The sequence below is a fragment of the Salmo salar genome, chromosome 05 (assembly GCF_965601325.2).
Source record: "Salmo salar chromosome 05, fSalSal1, whole genome shotgun sequence".
In the NCBI taxonomy this organism is placed as follows: Eukaryota; Metazoa; Chordata; class Actinopteri; order Salmoniformes; family Salmonidae; genus Salmo; species Salmo salar.
The window spans coordinates 16,315,427-16,337,500 of NC_138295.1; positions in this window are offsets into that span (position 1 = coordinate 16,315,427).

The window sequence follows — 22,074 nt, forward strand, 5'->3', positions numbered from 1 at the left end:
GACCACCCTCTGCCCCCAGCTGTGCTCTGGACACCATATGTAAATTGATTGCCCCCATCTATCTTCAGAGCTCGTGCTGCTAGGTGACCTAAACTGGGACATGCTTAACTTAGGGACAGACGTTCCGCTAGTGGAACGCCTCACCAATATCCAATGGTATAGCGTGGCGCGAAATACAAATACCTAAAAAAAAAAAACATTTCAATTTCTCAAACATATGACTATTTTACACCATTTTAAAGACAAGACTCTCCTTTATCTAACCACATTGTCCGATTTCAAAAAGGCTTTACAGCGAAAGCAAAACATTAGATTATGTCAGGAGAGTACCCAGCAAAAAATATTCACAGAGCCATTTTCAAAGCAAGCATATATGTCACAAAAACCCAAACCACAGCTAAATGCAGCACTAACCTTTGATGATCTTCATCAGATGACACTCCTAGGACATTATGTTATACAATACATGCCTGTTTTGTTCAATCAAGTTCATATTTATATCAAAAAACAGCTTTTTACATTAGCATGTGATGTTCAGAACTAGCATACCCACCGCAAACTTCCGGTGAATTTACTAAATTACTCACGATAAACGTTGACAAAAAAACATAACAATTATTTTAAGAATTATAGATACAGAACTCCTTTAGCAATCGCGGTGTCAGATTTTAAATTAGCTTTTCAGTGAAAGCACATTTTGCAATATTCTGAGTACATAGCCCGGCCATCATGGCTAGCTAATTTGACACCCACCAAGTTTGGCCCTCACCAAAGTCAGATTTACTATTAGAAAAATTGGATTACCTTTGCTGTTCTTCGTCAGAATGCACTCCCAGGACTTCTACTTCAACAACAAATGTTGTTTTTGTTCGAAATAATCCATAGTTACATCCAAATAGCTCCGTTTTGTTCGTGCGTTCAAGTCACTATCCGAAGGGTGACGTGCGGGCTCATTTCGTGACAAAGATTTTCAAAATATTCCATTACCGTACTTCGAAGCATGTCAAACACTGTTTAAAATCTATTTTTATGCAATTTTTCTCGTAAAATAGCGATAATATTCCAACCGGGCGACATTGTATTCATTCAAACACTGAAAGAAAAACATGGAGTCATCTCGTGCACGCGCGATCCAGTGTCATTGTTCTCAGCAGGACCACTCACAAAAACTCCTGCTGTTTTTCACCCAGAGACTGGAGAGCTCTCAAGAATATTTGTTGGTCCGTGGTGTGTAATGAGGAGATATCAGACATTGCACTTGACACATTTATGAAATTGCTTATCCCAGTTACTAATAAGCACGCACCCATTAAGAAAATTACTGTAAAAACTGTTAAATCCCCGTGGATTGATGAGGAATTGAAAAATTGTATGGTTGGGAGGAATGAGGAAAAAGGAATGGCAAATAGGTTTGGCTGCACAACCGATTGGCAAACGTACTGCAAATGGAGTAATCATGTGTCTAACCCGAATAAAAAGAAGAAGAAACCACACTATGAAACAAAGTTAAATGACATAAAGAATGACAGTAAAAAGCTTTGGAGCACCTTCAATGACGTTTGGGAGAAAAGGGCAAACTCAGCTCCATCATTCATTGAATCAGATGGCTCATTCATTACAAAACTGACTGTTATTGCCAACTACTTTAATGATTGTTTCATTGGCAAGTTTAGCACATTTAGGCATGACATGCCAGCAACAAATGCTGACACTACTGTACACATCCAAGTATATCTGACCAAATTATGAAATACAATAATCCTCATTTCGAATTCTGTAAAGTGAGTCTGGAAGAGGTGAAAAAATGATTTTCAATTTAAGCCTACTAGAAAACGTGTGCCCTCAGGCATGAAGGGAAACAAAAGTCATTCCTCTACCTAAGAACAGTAAAGCCCCCTTTACTGACTCAAATAGCCAACCAATCAGTCTGTTACCAATCCCTAGTAAAGTTTTGGAAAAAATGTGTGTTTGACCAGCTGCAATGATATTTTACAGTAAGCAAATTAACAACAGACTTTCAGCGCACTTATAGGGAAAGACATTCAACAAGCACAGCACTTACACAAATGACTGATGATTGGCTGAGAAAATTTGACGATAAAAAGATTGTGGTGGCTGTTTTGTTAGACTTCAGTGCAGCTTTTGACATTATCGATCATAGTCTGCTGCTGGAAAAACATATGTGTTATGGCTTTACACCCCCTGCTACTGTGGATGAAGAGTTACCTGTCTAACAGAACACAGAGGGTGTTCTTTAATGGAAGCCTCTACAACATAATCCAGGTAGAATCAGGAATACCCCAGGGCAGCTGTCTAGCTGTCTAGAGCAAAGCCAGTGTGTCTATGTATGCGGATGACTCAACACTATACACGTCAGCTACTACAGCGAGTGGAATGACTGCAACATTTAACAAAGAGCTGCAGATAGTTTCAAGGATTAAGTTAGTCCTAAATATTTTTAAAACTGAAAGCACTGTATTTGGGACAGATCATTCACTAAACCCTAAAGCTCAACTGAATCCTGTAATAAATTATGTGGACATTGGAGGTACACAGAGAGCAAACATAAATAACATGCATGTCAATCTCTCCTGGCTCAAAGTAGAGGAGAGATTGACTTCATCACTATTTGTATTTGTGAGAGGTATTGACATGCTGAATGCACCTAGCTGTCTGTTTACATGACTAGCACACAGCTCAGACACCCATTCGTACACCACAAGACAGGCCACCAGAGGTCTCTTCAGTCCAGACAGACTGTGGGAGGAGCACAGTACTACATAGAGCCATGACTACATGGAACTCTATTCCAAATCAAGTAACTTATGCAAGCAATAAAATTTGGTTTAAAAAACAGATACAAATACACCTTATAGAACAGCGGGGACTGTGAAGCAACACAAAAATAGGCACAGACACATGCATACACACACACACACACGATAACATACATACTATACACACACGTACACATGAACTACGCACTACTGACACACATACACATTAATTGTGGAAAGAAGAGCGGCGTCTGGTAAGACAAGGGGTGACGGACTAGAAAGACGGCTCAGGAGAACAAGGCTGAAGTTTTATGTATTCCTAACCAATTGTGTTTTTTGTTCATTTCTTTGCGTTGTTTGTAAGTTATTTTTTTACTTATTTTGTACATAATGTTGCAGCTACTGTCTCTTATGACCCGAAAATAACAGAAATGCGATTACTCACCACAGACTGGCAGAATCCTTTTTTTCCTTTAACAAGTCCGACGAACCCGACGTGAATGATATACTGCGTTCCCGGGAACAGGCCCAGATCCCCGTCATTTGCGTGAAGAGAAGGCGGAGAAAAAAGGGGCCTGAGGGCGGGCTGCCTTCTGAAAATTCATGGGCGAACGAATAAACCCTCACTTCCTTCCATTCTGCTAGCAAACATGCAATCTTTGGAAATAAAATCGATGACCTACGCGGAAGATTAAACTACCAACGTGACATTCAAAACTGTAATATCTTATGCTTCAGGGAGTCGTGGTTGAACGACAACATTATCAACATACAGCTGGCTGGTTATACGATGTATCAGCAGGATAGAACAGCTGCGTCTGGTAAGACAAGGGGCGGCGGACTATGTATTTTTGTCAACAACAGCTGGTGCACGATATCTAAGGAAGTCTCAAGGTTTTGCTCGCCTGAGATAGAGTATATCATGATACCCCGTAGACCACACAATCTACTTAAGAGAGTTTTCATCTGCATTTTTCGTTACATACCACCACAGACTGATGCTGGCACTAAGACCGCACTGAATGAGCTGTATTCCGACATAAGCAAACAGGAAAATTCTCACCCAGAGGTGGCGCTCCAAGTACAGGGTGGCCGGTAGCCTAGTGGTTAGAGCGTTGGACTACTAACCGAAAGGTTGCAAGATTGAATCCCTGAGCTGACAAGGTAAACATCTGTTGTTCTGACCCTGAACAAGGCAGTTAACCCATTGTTACTAGGCCATCATTGAAAATAAAATAAAAAATTCTTATCTAACTTGCTGAGTTAAATAAAGGTAAAATAAAAATACAAAAAACGTAGCAGGCAACTTTAATGCAGGGAAACTTAAATCTATCTTACCAAATTTACATCAGCATGTTAAATGTCTAACCAGAGGGAAAAAACAACTCTGGACCACCTTTACTCCACACACAGAGATGCAAACAAAGCTCTCACGCCATTTGGAAAATCTGACCATAATTCGATCCTCCTGATTCCTGCTTACAAGCAAAAATAAAAGCAGGAAGCACCAGTGACTCGATCAATAAAAAAGTGGTCAGATGAAGCAGATGCTAAGCTACAGGACTGTTTTTCTAGCACAGACTGTAATATGTTCCGGGATTCCTCCAATGGCATTGAGGAGTACACCACATCAGTCATTGGCTTCATCAATAAGTGTATCGATGACATCGTCCCCACAGTGCCATACGTACATACCCCAACCAGAAGCCATGGATTACAGGCAACAGCCGCACTGAGCTAAAGGCTAGAGCTGCTGCTTTCAAGGAGCAGTACCCTAACCCGGAAGCTTATAAGAAACCCTGCTATGCCCTCCGACGAACCATCAAACAGGCAAAGCATCTATAGAGGACTAAGATCGAATCGTACTACACTGGCTCTGATGCTCGTTGGATGTGGAAGGACTTGCAAACCATTACAGACTTCAAAAGGAAGCACAGCCGAGAGCTGCCCAGTGACACGAGCCTACCAGATGAGCTAAACTACTTCTATGCTCGCTTCGAGGCAAATAATACTGAAACATACATGAGAGCACCAGCTGTTCTGGAAGACTGTGTGATCACGCCCTCCGCAGCCGATGTGAGTAAGACCTTTAACCTCTTACATCTAGACGTTCCGCTAGCGGAACACCTGCTCCAATATCCAATGATAGGCGTGGCGCGAATTACAAATTCCTCAAAAATACAAAAACTTCAATTTTTCAAACATATGACTATTTCACAGCATTTTAAAGATAAGACTCTCCTTTATCCTCTCTAGGCTAGGCGGGACGAATTCGTCCCACCTACGTAACAGCCACTGCTATCCTGTGGCGCGATTTTCAAAACCTTAAAAATCCTATTACTTCAATTTCTCAAACATATGACTATTTTACAGCCATTTAAAGACAAGACTCTCGTTAATCTAACCACACTGTCCGATTTCAAAAAGGCTTTACAACGAAAGCAAAACATTAGATTATGTCAGCAGAGTACCAAGCCAGAAATAATCAGACACCCATTTTTCAAGCCAGCATATAATGTCACCAAAACCCAGAAGACAGCTAAATGCAGCACTCACCTTTGATGATCTTCATCAGATGACAACCCTAGGACATTATGTTATACAATACATGCATGTTTTGTTCAATCAAGTTCATATTTATATCAAAAACCAGCTTTTTACATTAGCATGTGACGTTCAGAACTAGCATACCCCCCGCAAACTTCCGGGGAATTCGCTAACATTTTACTAAATTACTCACGATAAACGTTCACAAAAAGCATAACAATTATTTTAAGAATTATAGATACAGACCTCCTCTATGCACTCGATATGTCCGATTTTAAAATAGCTTTTTGGTGAAAGCACATTTTGCAATATTCTAAGTACATAGCCCAGGCATCACGGGCTCGCTATTTAGACACCCGGCAAGTTTAGCACTCACCATAATCATATTTACTATTATAAAAGTTTGATTACCTTTTGTTGTCTTCGTCAGAATACACACCCAGGACTGCTACTTCAATAACAAATGTTGGTTTGGTCCAAAATAATCCATCGTTATATCCGAATAGCGGCGTTTTGTTCGTGCGTTCCAGACACTATCCGAAATAGTAAAGAAGTGTCGCGCGAATGGCGCAATTCGTGACAATAAAATTCTAAGTATTCCATTACCGTACTTCGAAGCATGTCAACCGCTGTTTAAAATCAATTTTTACGACATTTTTCTCGTAGAAAAGCGATAATATTCCGACAGGGAATCTCCTTTTCGGCAAACAGAGGAAAAAATCCCAAAGGCGGGGGCGGTCGGGGTCACGCGCATAAGCCAGTGTCCCTTGATCGGCCACTTGAGAAAGGCGATAATGTGTTTCAGCCTGGGGCTGGAATGACGACATTCTGTTTTTTCCCGGGCTCTGAGCGCCTATGGACGACGTGGGAAGTGTCACGTTAGAGCAGAGATCCTTAGTAAATGATAGAGATGGAAAACAAGTTCAAGAAATGGTCAGACAGGCCACTTCCTGTAAAGGAATCTCTCAGGTTTTGACCTGCCATTTGAGTTCTGTTATACTCACAGACACCATTCAAACAGTTTTAGAAAATTTAGGGTGTTTTCTATCCATATGTAATAAGTATATGCATATTCTAGTTACTGGGTAGGAGTGGTAACCAGATTAAATCGGGTATGTTTTTTATCCAGCCGTTTCAATACTGCCCCCTAGCCCTAACAGGTTAACTAACCACACTGTCCGATTTCAAAAAGGCTTTACAGCGAAAGCAAAACATTAGATTATGTCAGCAGAGTACCAAGCCAGAAATAATCAGACACCCATTTTTCAAGCTAGCATATAATGTCACAAAAACCTAGAAGACAGCTAAATGCAGCACTAACCTTTGATGATCTTCATCAGATGACACACCTAGGACATTATGTTATACAATACATGCATGTTTTGTTCAATCAAGTTCATATTTATATCAAAAAACAGCTTTTTACATTAGCATGTGACGTTCAGAACCCGCAAACTTCCGGGGAATTTGCTAACAATTTACTAAATTACTCACGATAAACGTTCACAAAAAGCATAACAATTATTTTAAGAATTATAGATACATAACTCCTCTATTCACTCGATATGTCCGATTTTAAAATAGCTTTTTGGTGAAAGCACATTTTGCAATATTCTAAGTACATAGCCCAGGCATCATGGGCTAGCTATTTAGACACCCGGCAAGTTTAGCACTCACCAATATCAGATTTACTATTATAAAAGTTTGATTACCTTTTGTTGTCTTCGTCAGAATGCACTCCCAGGACTGCTACTTCAATAACAAATGTTGGTTTGGTCCAAAATAATCCATCGTTATATCCGAATAGCGGCGTTTTGTTCAGGCGTCCCAGACACTATCCGAATGGTAAAGAAGGGTCGCGCGCATGGCGCAATTCGTGACAAAAAAAATCTAAATATTCCATTACCGTACTTCGAAGCATGTCAACCGCTGTTTAAAATCCATTTTTATGCCATTTTTCTCGTAAAAAAGCGATAATATTCCAACCGGGAATGTCCATTTAGCTAAACAGAGGAATGAAAACAAACCTTTCGGTCGACGCAGGCACGAGCCTGAGTCTCACAGTACTGTAACCAGCCACTACCCAAACGCGCTACTTTGTTTCAGCCAGAGCCTGCAAAGCCACGATTCTGCTTTTTGCCGCCTTCTGAGAACCTATGGCAGCCGTAGGAAGTGTCACGGGACAGCTAAGATCCTCACTCTTCAATAAACAGAGACAAGAAGAACGACACCTTGTCAGACAGGCCACTTCCTGCATGAAATGTTCTCAGGTTTTTGCCTGCCATATGAGTTCTGTTATACTCACAGACACCATTCAAACAGTTTTAGAAACTTTAGGGTGTTTTCTATCCAAAGCCAATAATTATATGCATATTCTAGTTACTGGGCAGGAGTAGTAACCAGATTAAATCGGGTACGTTTTTTATCCAGCCGTGAAAATACTGCCCCCTAGCCATAACAGGTTAAACAGGTCAACATTCTCAAGGCCGCAGGCATGAAACGGATTACCAGGACTTGTACGGCGAGCATGCACTGTCCAACTGGCAAGTGTAGTGAAGCAAGTTGAGAGCTTCTATTTCCTTGGTGTCCACATCACCAACAAACTAACATGGTCCAAGCACACCAAGACAGTCGTGAAGAGGGCACGACAAAACCTATTCCCCCCAGGAGACTGAAAAGATTTGGCATGGGTCCTCAGATCCTCAAAAGGTTCTACAGCTGCACCATCGAGAGCATCCTGACTGGTTGCATCACTGCCTGGTATGGCAATTCCTTGGCCTCCGACCGCAAGGCACTCAGAGGGTAGTGCATACGGCCCAGTACATCACTGGGGCCAAGCTTCCTGCCATCCAGGTCCTCTATACCAGGCAGTGTCAGAGGAAGGCCCTAAAAATTGTCAAAGACTCCAGCCACCCTTGTCATTGACTGTTCTTTCTGCTACCGCACTGCAAGCGGTACCGGACCGCCAAGTCTAGGTCCAAGAGGCTTCTAAACAGCTTCTATCCCCAAGCCATAAGACTCCTGAACATCCAATCAAATGGCTACCCACCCTATTTACATTGCCCCACCCCTCCCTCTTTTACACCACAGCTACTCTCTGTTGTTATCATCTGTGCATAGTCACTTTAATAACTCTATCTACATGTACATATTACCTCAACTAAACGGTACCCCCACACATTGACTCTGTACCAGTACCCCCTGTATATATAGCCTCACTATTGTCATTTTACTACTGCTCTTTAATTACTTGTTACTTTATTTCTTATTCGTATTTATTAAAAAAAAATATATACTGCATTGTTGGTTGCGTGCTCGAAAGTAAGCATTTCACTTAAGGTCTACACCTGTTGTATTCGGCGCATGTGATTAATAAGATTTTATTTGATTTTGTACTGTAGATATATGGAAGTAGTGGATTAGGGGCCTGAGGGCACACGATGTGTTGTGAAATCTGTGAATGTATTGTAATGTTTTGAAAATGTTAGAAACTGCCTTATTTTGCTGGTTGGGAACCTTAGGCTTTTCGTCAGTACATGGGGCCTTCAGGGGGCGTTAGGCTCTGTTATTGATGAGGGGGATCTGGAGATGTCTTTTAAATCCTTTTGACCATGTTTTTCATACAATCTGGAGCTACAGGCTGGTACACATGAGCGTGAGATCTGAGGTCTGAATGTTGATGTGATGCACTAAAGTGTAGGGTCTTGACCCTATAAAGTGTTTTTTGAAATTCTAGTTCTCTTCATGGAGTACCATTGTGTGTTTCCAGTCCACCTCATGCCCTGTAATATGCCCACCCAGACAGTGCAATGGGCTAGTTTTGCAGCCGTCTGACCCCCTCCCTTCCCTTCCCTCCCCCTTCCCTCCACTGGTCGCTACTCGTTATAATGCTTTATAACACCCTTTATAATGAATTATGACACTGACTGTGAGCATAACAGGGTAGCTTTATAGAAAATGTTACCAGGATGTTTTCTAAATATTGTCAGAATGTTTTTATCCTCGTCAAGCATGACGATCCAAAAACGTTCTGACAATGTCAGTGGAGAACATTCTCCTCTTGTCATAATTCAACGTTCAAAAGACGGTTCCCCTGGAGCTTTGGTAACATTTACTGACTCTTCCTGGAATGTTTTCTGAAGGAACGTTCTGACAATGATTACAACATTGGACAGATCTAGGTTGGAGAATAGAGGACTGCAACACTGAATATTCCAGAATCATTCGGAGAACAAAAATAGTTTTTGTGCATTTCTTTGCTATACTGTATCATTTATTGGAAGGAAAGATACAGAGATATTCAAAGGCCTCAGGATGTAAAGTAGCATAAATATCTTATTAAAGAGATGCTCCTCCCTCTCTCCCCTCCTCCTCCCACTCTCCCCTCCTCTTCCCTCTCCCCTTCTCCTCCCACTCTCCCCTCCTCCTTCCACTCTCCCCTCCTCTTCCCTCTCCCCTCTCCCCTCTTCCCTCCTCCCTCTCTTCCCGCTCCCCTCTCCCCTCCTCCTCCCACTCTCCCCTCCTCTTCTCTCTCTTTTCCTCCCAATCTCCCCTCCTCTCCCCTCTCCCTGTCTCCCCTCCTCCTCCCACTCTCCCCTCTCCCCTCTCCCCTCTCCCCTCCTCTCTCTTTTCCTCCCAATCTCTCCTCCTCTCCCCTCTCCCCTCCTCTCCCCTCTCCCCTCCTCCTCCCTCTCTCCCCTCCTCCCTCTCTCTTTTCCTCACAATCTCCCCTCCTCCCTGTCTCCCCTCCCCTCCTCCTCCCACTCTCCCCTCCTCTTCTCTCTTCCCTCCTCTTCCTTCTTCCCTCTCTCCTCCTCCCACTCTCCTCACTCTCTTCCCTCCTCCCTCTCCACTCTTCTTCCTCTCTCCCCTTCTTCCCCTTCTTCCTCTCTCCCCTCCTCCCTCTCTCCCCTCTCCCCTCCTCCCTCTCTCCCCTCTCTCCCCTCCTCCCTCTCTCCCCTCCTCCCTCTCTCCCCTCTTTCCTCTCCCCTCCTCCCTCTCTCCCTCTCTCTCCCTCTCTCCCCTCCTCTTCCCTCCTCTTCCCTATCATGTTTATTTTCCTCTCCTCCTCTTGATATACTCAACTTCTCTTTAACATGTCACCTTCCACCAATCCCTCTCCTACCCCTCTCATCCCCCTTCCTCTCTCATCTCCTCTCCTACCCCCTCTTATACCCTCTCATTCCCTCTCCTACCCCTCTCATTCCCCTCCTACCCCTCTCATCCCCTCTCCTACCCCTCTCATCCCCTGATCCCCTCTCATCCAACTGCTGTGTAATGGAGCCCTCCTCCTCTTCCCTCTCTCTACTTGTGTTGAGGGATCTGGGGTGAGCATATAATGGTGTGTATAGATGTAGTGGTATAGTAGCATTCTCCTCCCTTCTTCCTTTTTCCATTTTTCTCTCCTCCTTCTGAGTTATCTGGATGTGGGAGTGATGCGTAATGACTCTGCTCTGTCTCTGTCTCTTTCTCTCTCTCACTCGCTTACTCTCTCTCTCTCTCTCTCTTTCTTTCTTTCTTTCTCGGCTGAGCTCACAACTTCACTCTCTCTCGCACCCTCTCTCATTCTCTCCACCCTATCTTTTTCTCTTTCATTATCTCTTTCCCCCTTCTATCTCGCTCTCTCTCTCTCTCTCCCTCTCTCTCTCTCTCTCTCTCTCTTGCTCTCTCGCTCCTTCTCTGCCTGTCTCTGTCGTTCTCTCTTGTTCTGTCTTTCTCTGACTGTTGGGATGGAGCAGGGACAGGTCATTTTAGTATGATCTCATTAGTCTGCACTTAGTCTCAGAACAAACAGCCAGTGGCCTCCTGTTCTAACAACTGGATACACTCATACACTACCCTAATGTCTCAATCTGTGTGTTTGTGTGTGTCTTTACATTCTAATGCCTCTCCTCTGCTCTCCACAATATGGACTCCCGAGTGGCACAGTGGTCTAAGACACTGCATCTCAGTGCAAGAGGCATTACTACAGTCCCTGGTTTGAATCCAGACTGAATCACAACCAGCTGTGATTGGGGGAATCCTATAGGGTGGCTCACAATTAGCCAAGTATCGCCGGGGTAGAATGTCATCGTAAATAAGAATTTGTTCATAACTAACTGACTTAACTGACTTGTTAAAATAATGAACAAGATCTCCCAGATTGACTACTTATTTTTTCCAAACATCAAATTTAGATGTTGCTCCAAATGTCAAATTCCGAGTTGTTTTAAACAGCCTGGGTTGCTCCTCCTGCTGCTGCTGCACCCCGCGTTGCTCCTCCTGCTGCAGCTGCAGCCTGGGTTGCTCCTCCTGCTGCTGCTGCACCCCACATTGCTCCTACTGCTGCTGCTGCACCCCGTGTTGCTCCTCCTGCTGCAGCTGCACCCCGCATTGCTCCTCCTGCTGCAGCTGCACCCTGTGTTACTCCTGCTGCTGCAGCTGCACCCTGTGTTGCTCCTCCTGCTGCAGCTGCACCCCGGGTTACTCCACTGCTGTCGCCGGCATCTCACGGCTGATTTTAAGTTTAGGCATTAATTCCGAATGATTAAAACCCCCTAGAGTCCATTGACGCCCCGGTGCGTCAATCTAAGTAACATAATAAGGAAATCCCCTTCAAAATCCGTCAGTTGAAGATAGAGATATCTGTTTTGCATGAGCTGCATCTCAATCCACCGCATCTGCCGATGGCCGCCTTCTGCACCTCAAACCATCTCAATCCGCCGATGGCTGCCTTCTGCACCTCAAACCACCTCAATCCTCCGATGGCCGCCTTCTGCACCTCAAACCACCTCAATCCGCCGATGGCCGCCTTCTGCACCTCAAACCACCTCAATCCGCCGATGGCCGCCTTCTGCATCTCAAACCACCTCAATCCGCCGATGGCCGCCTTCTGCACCTCAATCCACCTCAATCCGCCGATGGCCGCCTTCTGCACCTCAAACCACCTCAATCCGCCGATGGCCGCCTTCTGCACCTCAAACCATCTCAATCCGCCGATGGCCGCCTTCTGCATCTCAAACCAGCTCAATCCGCCGATGGCCGCCTTCTGCATCTGCTGTGGAAGGTTTGTCTCATGTCAAACCAGGACACATCCTGATAATCGGTCATCTCACGAAAACGTCTGTAGCGTGGAACTAATGTGACCCCACAGTGGAAAGGGGAGATTCTCACGTACCCACTAATGTGACCCCACAGTGGAAAGGGGAGATTCTCACGTACCCACTAATGTCACCCCACAGTGGAAAGGGGAGATTCTCACGTACCCACTAATGTGACCCCACAGTGGAAAGGGGAGATTCTCACGTACCCACTAATGTGACCCCACAGTGGAAAGGGGAGATTCTCACGTACCCACTAATGTCACCCCACAGTGGAAAGGGGAGATTCTCACGTACCCACTAATGTCACCCCACAGTGGAAAGGGGAGATTCTCACGTACCCACTAATGTCACCCCACAGTGGAAAGGGGAGATTCTCTCGTACCCACTAATGTCACCCCACACGTACCTGATTGTGTTCTCTGTTTGGTCTACGACCCCCACAAATCACAGGACTCGTATGAAGGTAACCGATACCGGGAGAATGGAGGTAACCGATACCGGGAGAATGGAGGTAACCGATACCGGGAGAATGGAGGTAACCGATACCGGGAGAATGAAGGTAGCCGATACCGGGAGAATGGAGGTAACCGATACCGGGAGAATGAAGGTAGCCGATACCGGGAGAATGGAGGTAAACGATACCGGGAGAATGGAGGTAACCGATACCGGGAGAATGGAGGTAACCGATACCGGGAGAATGGAGGTAGCCGATACCGGGAGAATGAAGGTAACCGATACTGGGAGAATGGAGGTAACCGATACCGGGAGAATGGAGGTAACCGATACCGGGAGAATGGAGGTAACCGATACCGGGAGAATGGAGGTAACCGATACCGGGAGAATGAAGGTAACCGATACCGGGAGAATGAAGGTAGCCGATACCGGGAGAATGGCGGTAACCGATACCGGGAGAATGAAGGTAGCCGATACCGGGAGAATGAAGGTAACCGATACCGGGAGAATGGAGGTAGCCGATACCGGGAGAATGGAGGTAACCGATACCGGGAGAATGGAGGTAGCCGATACCGGGAGAATGGCGGTAACCGATACCGGGAGAATGAAGGTAGCCGATACCGGGAGAATGAAGGTAACCGATACCGGGAGAATGGAGATAGCCGATACCGGGAGAATGGAGGTAACCGATACCGGGAGAATGGAGGTAACCGATACCGGGAGAATGAAGGTAGCCGATACCGGGAGAATGGAGGTAACCGATACCGGGAGAATGGAGGTAACCGATACCGGGAGAATGAAGGTAGCCGATACCGGGAGAATGGAGGTAGCCGATACCGGGAGAATGGAGGTAACCGATACCGGGAGAAGGGAGGTAACCGATACCGGGAGAATGGAGGTAACCGATACCGGGAGAATGGAGGTAGCTGATACCGGGAGAGTGAAGGTAACCGATACCGGGAGAATGGAGGTAACCGATACCGGGAGAATGGAGGTAACCGATACCGGGAGAATGGAGGTAACCGATACCGGGAGAATGAAGGTAACCGATACCGGGAGAATGGAGGTAACCGATTCCGGGAGAATGGAGGTAGTTTTGTGCCTACCCCAAATAAGTGGTAAAATATGTGTAAAAATATACATATATTCTGAGCTTTCTTGTATCTCATAGATATGGACAGACACTTCAAAACCTTATTCCTTATGATTTACCTTTAGACTGTCTTTTTAGCCATTTATAAATGTGTTATTCAATGCGTTTTTATGGGCTATAGTAGTAAAGGCCAAATTCAATATTTTATCAAATATTTTTGGGGGATTTATTTTTCATACCTAAAGGGTCTTAAAATTCAAATCAAATAGCTAAATGATCCATAGTATGACCATTTCAAAACAATTCCATATTTCAGTTAATTGATAAATTGATAGCACAGTTTGTTTCTGCAATTTTACAGCGAGTTAGCGACGTCACATGCTGATATTGACTTTGGTATTATTGTGTGTAACTACCAGACTGAGAGCACTGCATTGTGGGTTTTGTAGTCCACTTTAGCTGCAACAGATTTCCACAACGACTTGCACATGTTGCTCCCAATCTCATTATAACGACGAAATGAAACATTTGTTCACGAAAAATGTTGTTCTCACATATTAGAGATATTTAACAGTGTAAACCATAGTAATTAGTGGTTTTGGGTAGATTATTCCTTTTCATTTTAGTATAGGATTCTTTTTTTTTTAACTATCCCAAACCATCCACCATCCACAACGCTCTAGCAAAGCAGAAGCCTACATGATGGCAATAGCACTCACTGTTGCCCCTAGTGGCCGGTTTTGAAGGCATCTCCCAACGTCCTAGGTACCTGGACGTTGGATTTCGAAGTGCATCTTGAGCAACATTGCTGACTAGTACACTCTTCATCTTTCACAACCGTAATGTTCTCCACCTAATGTTCTCTCTCTCTCTCTTCTTCATTCTTCTTAGCACCTACTTCAGATCTCATCTCTCTCCCCAGACAGCTCAGTTCTACCTAATGTCCTGAGAGAAGACAGAAGAGTGCATCCTATTCACATCAGTCACTCAGGTAATGCAAGTCCATGTCTCCCAATATATTTGCCTCTTTAAATAGTCCTCTCATTTCCTCTCCTCTGTTATACTCAGTTTCCTCACTTGGCACTGTTCTGTGCATCATTTTAACCCTCTGTCTCTCTATTTCTTCTCTCTCTCCTTCTCCTGCCCTGTCTCTCCCTCTTCATTTTGCTCACTCATATCTCTCTCATATCTCTCTCTCCACTCTCTCTCTCCACCCCCTCTCTCTACAATGCTCTACTCCCCCCATCCATCCCTCTACATGTCTCTCTCCCTCTCCCTCTCCCTGTCCCCCTTCTCAGTGTTAATCTCTGAGATGGAGGTCTGTCACACAGACAGCTCAGAGCATTACAGTTCATTTCCTGTCTTGATGTGAATGGAGAACATCCATTAAGTTTCACTCATTACCTTTCAGACCATAACATCCTTACATAATATCCTTACTCCATTGACAAGTCATTCCCCCCATATCCCTATCCTTACTCCATTGACAAGTCATTCCCTCCATATCCCTATCGTTACTCCATGGACAAGTCATTCCCTCCATATCCCTATCCTTACTCCATGGACAAGTCATTCCCTCCATATCCCTATCCTTACTCCATTGACAAGTCATTCCCTCCATATCCCTATCCTTACTCTGTGGACAAGTCATTACCTCCATATCCCTATCCTTACTCCATTGACAAGTCATTCCCTCCGTATCCCTATCCTTACTCCGTGGACAAGTCATTACCTCCATATCCCTATCCTTACTCCGTGGACAAGTCATTCCCTCCGTATCCCCATCCTTACTCCGTGGACCTCCATATCCCTATCCTTACTCCATGGACAAGTCATTCCCTCCATATCCCTATCCTTACTCCATGGACAAGTCTATCCCTCCATATCCCTATCCTTACTCCGTGGACAAGTCATTCCCTCCATATCCCTATCTTTACTCCATGGACAAGTCTATCCCTCCATATCCCTATCCTTACTCCGTGGACAAGTCATTCCCTCCATATACCTATCCTTACTCCAGGACTGCAAGGGTTGCTTCCCAAATGGTACCTTTATAGTCTACTACTTTTGGGCTTTGTCAAATTTAGGATGCAGAAAAGATACTCAGAGAGTTTCTACATGAAGCATAAATCACTCTCTCCACCTCTCTCAATATAGCATTGTACAGGTTGCTCTATACTGACACACCCTACTCTGGCTTGTTGAAGAGACACCATGCTGAAGGATCACTTAACTTGGAGGTCAAATTCTCTCCTCTCCTCCTACATGTTCATTATGCTGCAATAACTGGTAATAATTAGATATTAATTGACTGTCTTATAAAGTTAAATGAAACAACAGTACACGCATGACCTCTCTTGGCACTGAGGTGAATTACAATTCTGCCCTCCTCTCTCTCTCTCTCTCTCTCTCTCTCTCTCACTCTCTCTCTCTCTCTCTCTCTCACTCTCTCTCACTCTCTCACGTCCAAACAGGCCAAGCAAAGTCCATTGCAATGATTCTTTAACGCACAAGAACCTTGAGGGCAGAGGGGAGAAATAGAGAGAATGAGAAAAAACCTGGAGAGAGAGAGAGAGAGAGAGATAGAGAGAGAGGGGGAGAGAGAGAGAGAGAGAGAGAGTAATGAAGGGTAAAGGTAGCCAGAAATAAATCAGCTAATGAGACAGATGGATCAACCCCCAGTGACCTTTCTCTTCCTTGTCTAATCATCCCACAGTCATTATGGCCGCTTTATTCACTGTTTACTATTCACAATTACTCTAACGCACACATGTACGTGCACACACACACACACGCGTGCACACACACACACAGCCTTCAGTTTACTTCAGTGTTGCTTTATCCAGATGTTGTAACCACAGCACAGCTGGCAAACACAACAAGCATCACAACTGGTATCAGCTGTATTCAATTGACCATACTTATTTGATTTGATTTGGTTACTCTGTTAGCTCCATCCAAATGTGGTAGTTGTTGAAATCGTTTTACGAGCTAACAACATCAAGCCACCATATGCCTCTGTGTGGGTTTGTAGCAGGGCAGACAGGCTGGCAGGCAGGCTGGCAGGAATAGAGCAGTTGAACAGTAACAACTGGTGCTGGTCCCCCTGAGAAGAGAACTAGTGTAGAGCTGGACCAGGAAACAACATGGTGAGGTTTCTAGTCTACAGCATAATGCTTCCTAGCAGAGACGGAAGGCTTCTATACACTAATGGGGTATTCAGATTGAACATAAATCATAATTTGTTTTCTTGTCAGAGGGTTGAAAAGAATGAATGCATGGGTGTGTGTGGGGGGGAGAGGTGTGGTGGAAGGTGTGTGTGGAGGGGGGTTGGGGGGGTGGAGTGGATGGTGTATGTACAGTGAGTGAGAAAAGTATTTGATCCCCTGCTGATTTTGTACGTTTGCCCACTGACAAAGAAATTATTAGTCTATAATTTCAATGGTAGGTTTATTTGAACAGTGAGAGACAGAATAACAACAAAAAAATCCAGAAAAACACATGTCAAAAATGTTATACATTTATTTGCATTTTAATGAGGGAATTAAGTATTTGACCCCTCTGCAAAACATGACTTAATACTTGGTGGCAAAACCCTTGTTGGCAATCACAGAGGTCAGACGTTTCTTGTAGTTGGCCACCAGGTTTGCACACATCTCAGGAGGGATTTTGTCCCACTCCTCTTTGCAGATCTTCTCCAAGTCATTAAGGTTTCGAGGCTGACGTTTGGCAACTCGAACCTTCAGCTCCGTCCACAGATTTTCTATGGGATAAAGGTCTGGAGACTGGCTAGGCCACTCCAGGACCTTAATGTGCTTCTTCTTGAGCCACTCCTTTGTTGCCTTGGCCGTGTGTTTTGGGTCATTGTCATGCTGGAATACCCATCCACGACACATTTTCAATGCCCTGGCTGAGGGAAGGAGGTTCTCACCCAAGATTTGACGGTACATGGCCTCGTCCATCGTCCCTTTGATGCGGTGAAGTTTCCCTGTCCCCTTAGCAGAAAAACACCCCCAAAGCATAATGTTTCCACCTCCATGTTTGACAGTGGGGATGGTGTTCTTGGGGTCATAGGCAGCATTCCTCCTCCTCCAAACACGGCGAGTTGAGTTGATGCCAAAGAGCTCCATTTTGGTCTCATCTGACCACAACACTTTCACCCAGTTGTCCTCTGAATCATTCAGATGTTCATTGGCCAACTTCAGACGGGCATGTATATGTTCTTTCTTGAGCAGGGGGACCTTGCGGGCACTGCAGGATTTCAGTCCTGTGTTACCAATTGTTTTCTTGGTGACTATGGTCCCAGCTGCATTGAGATCATTGACAAGATCCTCCCGTGTAGTTCTGGGCTGATTCCTCACCGTTCTCATGATCATTGCAACTCCACGAGGTGAGATCTTGCATGGAGCCCCAGGCCGAGGGAGATTGACAGTTCTTTTGTGTTTCTTCCATTTGCGAATAATCGCACCAACTGTTGTCACCTTCTCACCAAGCTGCTTGGCGATGGTCTTGTAGCCCATTCCAGCCTTGTGAAGGTCTACAATCTTGTCCCTGACATCCTTGGAGAGCTCGTTGGCCTTGGCCATGGTGGAGAGTTTGGAATCTGATTGATTGATTGCTTCTGTGGACAGGTGTCTTTTATACAGGTAACAAACTGAGATTAGGAGCACTCCCTTTAAGAGTGTGCTCCTAATCTCAGCTCATTACCTGTATAAAAGACACCTGGGAACCAGAAATCTTTCTGATTGAGAGGGGGTCAAATACTTATTTCCCTCATTAAAATGCAAAACATTTTTGACATGCGTTTTTCTGGATTTTTTTGTTGTTATTCTGTTTCTCACTGTTCAAATAAACCTACCATTAAAATTACAGACTGATCATTTCTTTGTCAGTGGACAAACCTACAAAATCAGCAGGGGATCAAATACTTTTTCCCTCACTGTATGAGTGTGAGTGTGTGCGAGTGTGTGTATGTGAGAGAGAGAAAGAGCATTTCCATATTGTTCCACATTACTGTACATGTTTCATTAACACCGTTCAAAGCAGTTTAGGGGTTCTCCAAGGCCATTTGTGTGCCAGATTCCAGGTTACTCATTGAAACATGGAATAAAATGGGAAATTGCCAGATTTCGGCTCTGGAGACCCCCACAGAACCAAAGGAACTGTCACGCCCTGACCATAGAGAGCCCTTGTTTCTCTATGGTGTAGTAGGTCAGGGCGTGACTAGGGGGTGTTCTAGTTTAACATTTATATGTTGGTGTTTCGTTATGGTTCCCAATTTGAGGCAGTTGGTAATCATTGCCTTTAATTGGGGATCATATTTAAGTAGTCATTTTTCCCACCTGTGTTTGTGGGATATTGTTTGTGTTTAGTTGCCTGTGTTCAAGTCATGTCATGACTTCACGTTTCGTTTGTTCTTTATTGTTTTGTTTGTTTCACGGAGATTAAAAATATGTGGAACTATACTCACGCTGCGCCTTGGTCCGCTCATTTTCAAGAACGTGACAGTAACCAATTACTATTCCGACTGGGAATTCTAAATTCTGACACAAGCTGGTTACACGACACACGACAGGAACTCCTTGAGCTTCAAAAACAGAACTCCAGCCATTGCTAAACTATTGCAATTATTCCGTGGTTACATATCCTACTCTGAGAGGATGTGTTATAGATAAAACTATTCATTTACCAGGGTTATACCTGCCTTTTTCTACACTGTGCTGTGCGGAGAGCGGAGACTGCGGAAACAGAGATCGAAAGAGGCTGTGCTGTGGAGGCTGCTCTGTGCTATCCTTAGACATAGATAGCCGGGGGCCAAGGCTATTCGCGCTCAGATAATTTCAAAATGGTACAAATTGAGGCACTTCTTTGTGACAACTCTTTGTACTCTAGACCCTTTCCCAATACTTCTTATTCATCTTGAAATGTGTCTCTCAAGACAGTGGTAACAGCAAAGGAAAATTACTAAGCTAGATTGCAACACAGTAGTTGTAGCAAACACAAAAACAGAATGGTCTTCCTTGTAAGGCTATAGAATGTGTTTGAATAGACATAGTGGACATATTGTTTGGTAGTGAAGGAGCTGGAGATATGAAACAATGTAATATGTTACAGTGTGTTGTTTCTGGTCTGGTGATTGGTGGTGGAGGAGCTGGAGATATGAAACAATGTAATATGTTACAGTGTGTTGCTTCTGGTCTGGTGATTGGTAGTGAAGGATCTGGAGATATGGAACATCAATGTAATATGTTACAGTGTGTTGTTTCTGTTCTGGTGATTGCTGGTGGAGGAGCTGGAGATATGAAACAATGTAATATGTTCAAATCAAATCAAATGTTATTTGCACATGCGCAACGAATACACCAGGTGTTTCACCTTACGGTGAAATGCTTACTTACAAGCCCTTAACCAACAGTGCAGTTTTACAGAAAAAAATAAAGAAATATAACAAATAATTAAGGAGCAACAATAAAATAACAGCAGCGAGGCCATATACAGGGGATTCTGGTACAGAGTCAATGTTTAGGCTATATATAGGGGATTCTGGTACAGAGTCAATGTTTAGGCTATATATAGGGGATTCTGGTACAGAGTCAATGTTTAGGCTATATATAGGGGATTCTGGTACAGAGTCAATGTTTAGGCTATATATAGGGGATTCTGGTACAGAGTCAATGTTTAGGCTATATATAGGGGATTCTGGTACAGAGTCAATGTTTAGGCTATATATAGGGGATTCTGGTACAGAGTCAATGTTTAGGCTATATATAGGGGATTCTGGTACAGAGTCAATGTTTAGGCTATATATAGGGGATTCTGGTACAGAGTCAATGTTTAGGCTATATATAGGGGATTCTGGTACAGAGTCAATGTTTAGGCTATATATAGGGGATTCTGGTACAGAGTCAATGTTTAGGCTATATACAGGGGATTCTGGTACAGAGTCAATGTTTAGGCTATATATAGGGGATTCTGGTACAGAGTCAATGTTTAGGCTATATATAGGGGATTCTGGTACAGAGTCAATGTTTAGGCTATATATAGGGGATTCTGGTACAGAGTCAATGTTTAGGTGTCAGGTGCGTCTTAAAAAGTGGACCAAGGCGCAGCGGGTGCAGTGCTCATCTTCTTCTTTTATTTTAATAAACGTGAACACTTAACAAAAATAACAACCAACGACAAAAACAGTCCTGTAAGGCTACACAGCTATACACAGAACAACTACCCACAAACACAGTGACAAAAAAACCTAGTTAAATATGGCCTCCAATTAGAAGCAACGAAGAACAGCTGCTTCCAATTGAAGGCTAAACCAAACCTGAACATAGAAATAGACTAAATAGACATTCAAACATAGAAATAGACAACATAGAACACTACCCAAAACCCAAGACACATAAATCAAACACACCCCTGCCACGTCTTGACCATACTATAATAACAAAATGACCCCTTACTGGTCAGGACGTGACATTAGGCTATATATAGGGGATTCTGGTACAGAGTAAATGTTTAGGCTATATACGTTTACATTTACGTCATTTAGCAGACACTCTTATCCAGAGCGACTTACAAATTGTATGGTCACTGTGGGGATGATGTCATTGATGCATTTTTACAGAATGTTGTTTAGGATTAACTGATTGGTGGTGTAGTGTTTATGTCAGGAGAGCATCTGTGTGCTCTTGTGTCGGTCAGAGTGGCAAGCATACACTATTGAATTCCTGTTGTTTTATCTCCTACACGCACTACCTATGGGCCCTGGTCAACAGTAATGCACTATACAGTGAATATGGTGCCATTTGGGAAGCAGACTTGTTTTTTGGAGAAGTGAGTGGTAGGACTGTAGAGGATGGATAAGCCTATCTGCCTGCAGAGGAAGAAGAGTAGAAGGAGGAGGAGGAAGAGATATATTTTGATGGAGAGTTTATTTGAGGAGGGTTCTTACACCTTGCTCACAGGGCTTCTCATGTATGAGGGAGGACAAGAGGACTTTCTCTGTTTTTATTCTCTCTCCCTCCATCCCACTCTTTCTATTTTGTCTCTCTATCCCTCAGATCATTGTGAACAAGCTCCCCCGTGTTCAGGCTCTCTGTCTGTGTGGAGCCGGGATGGGATCGTA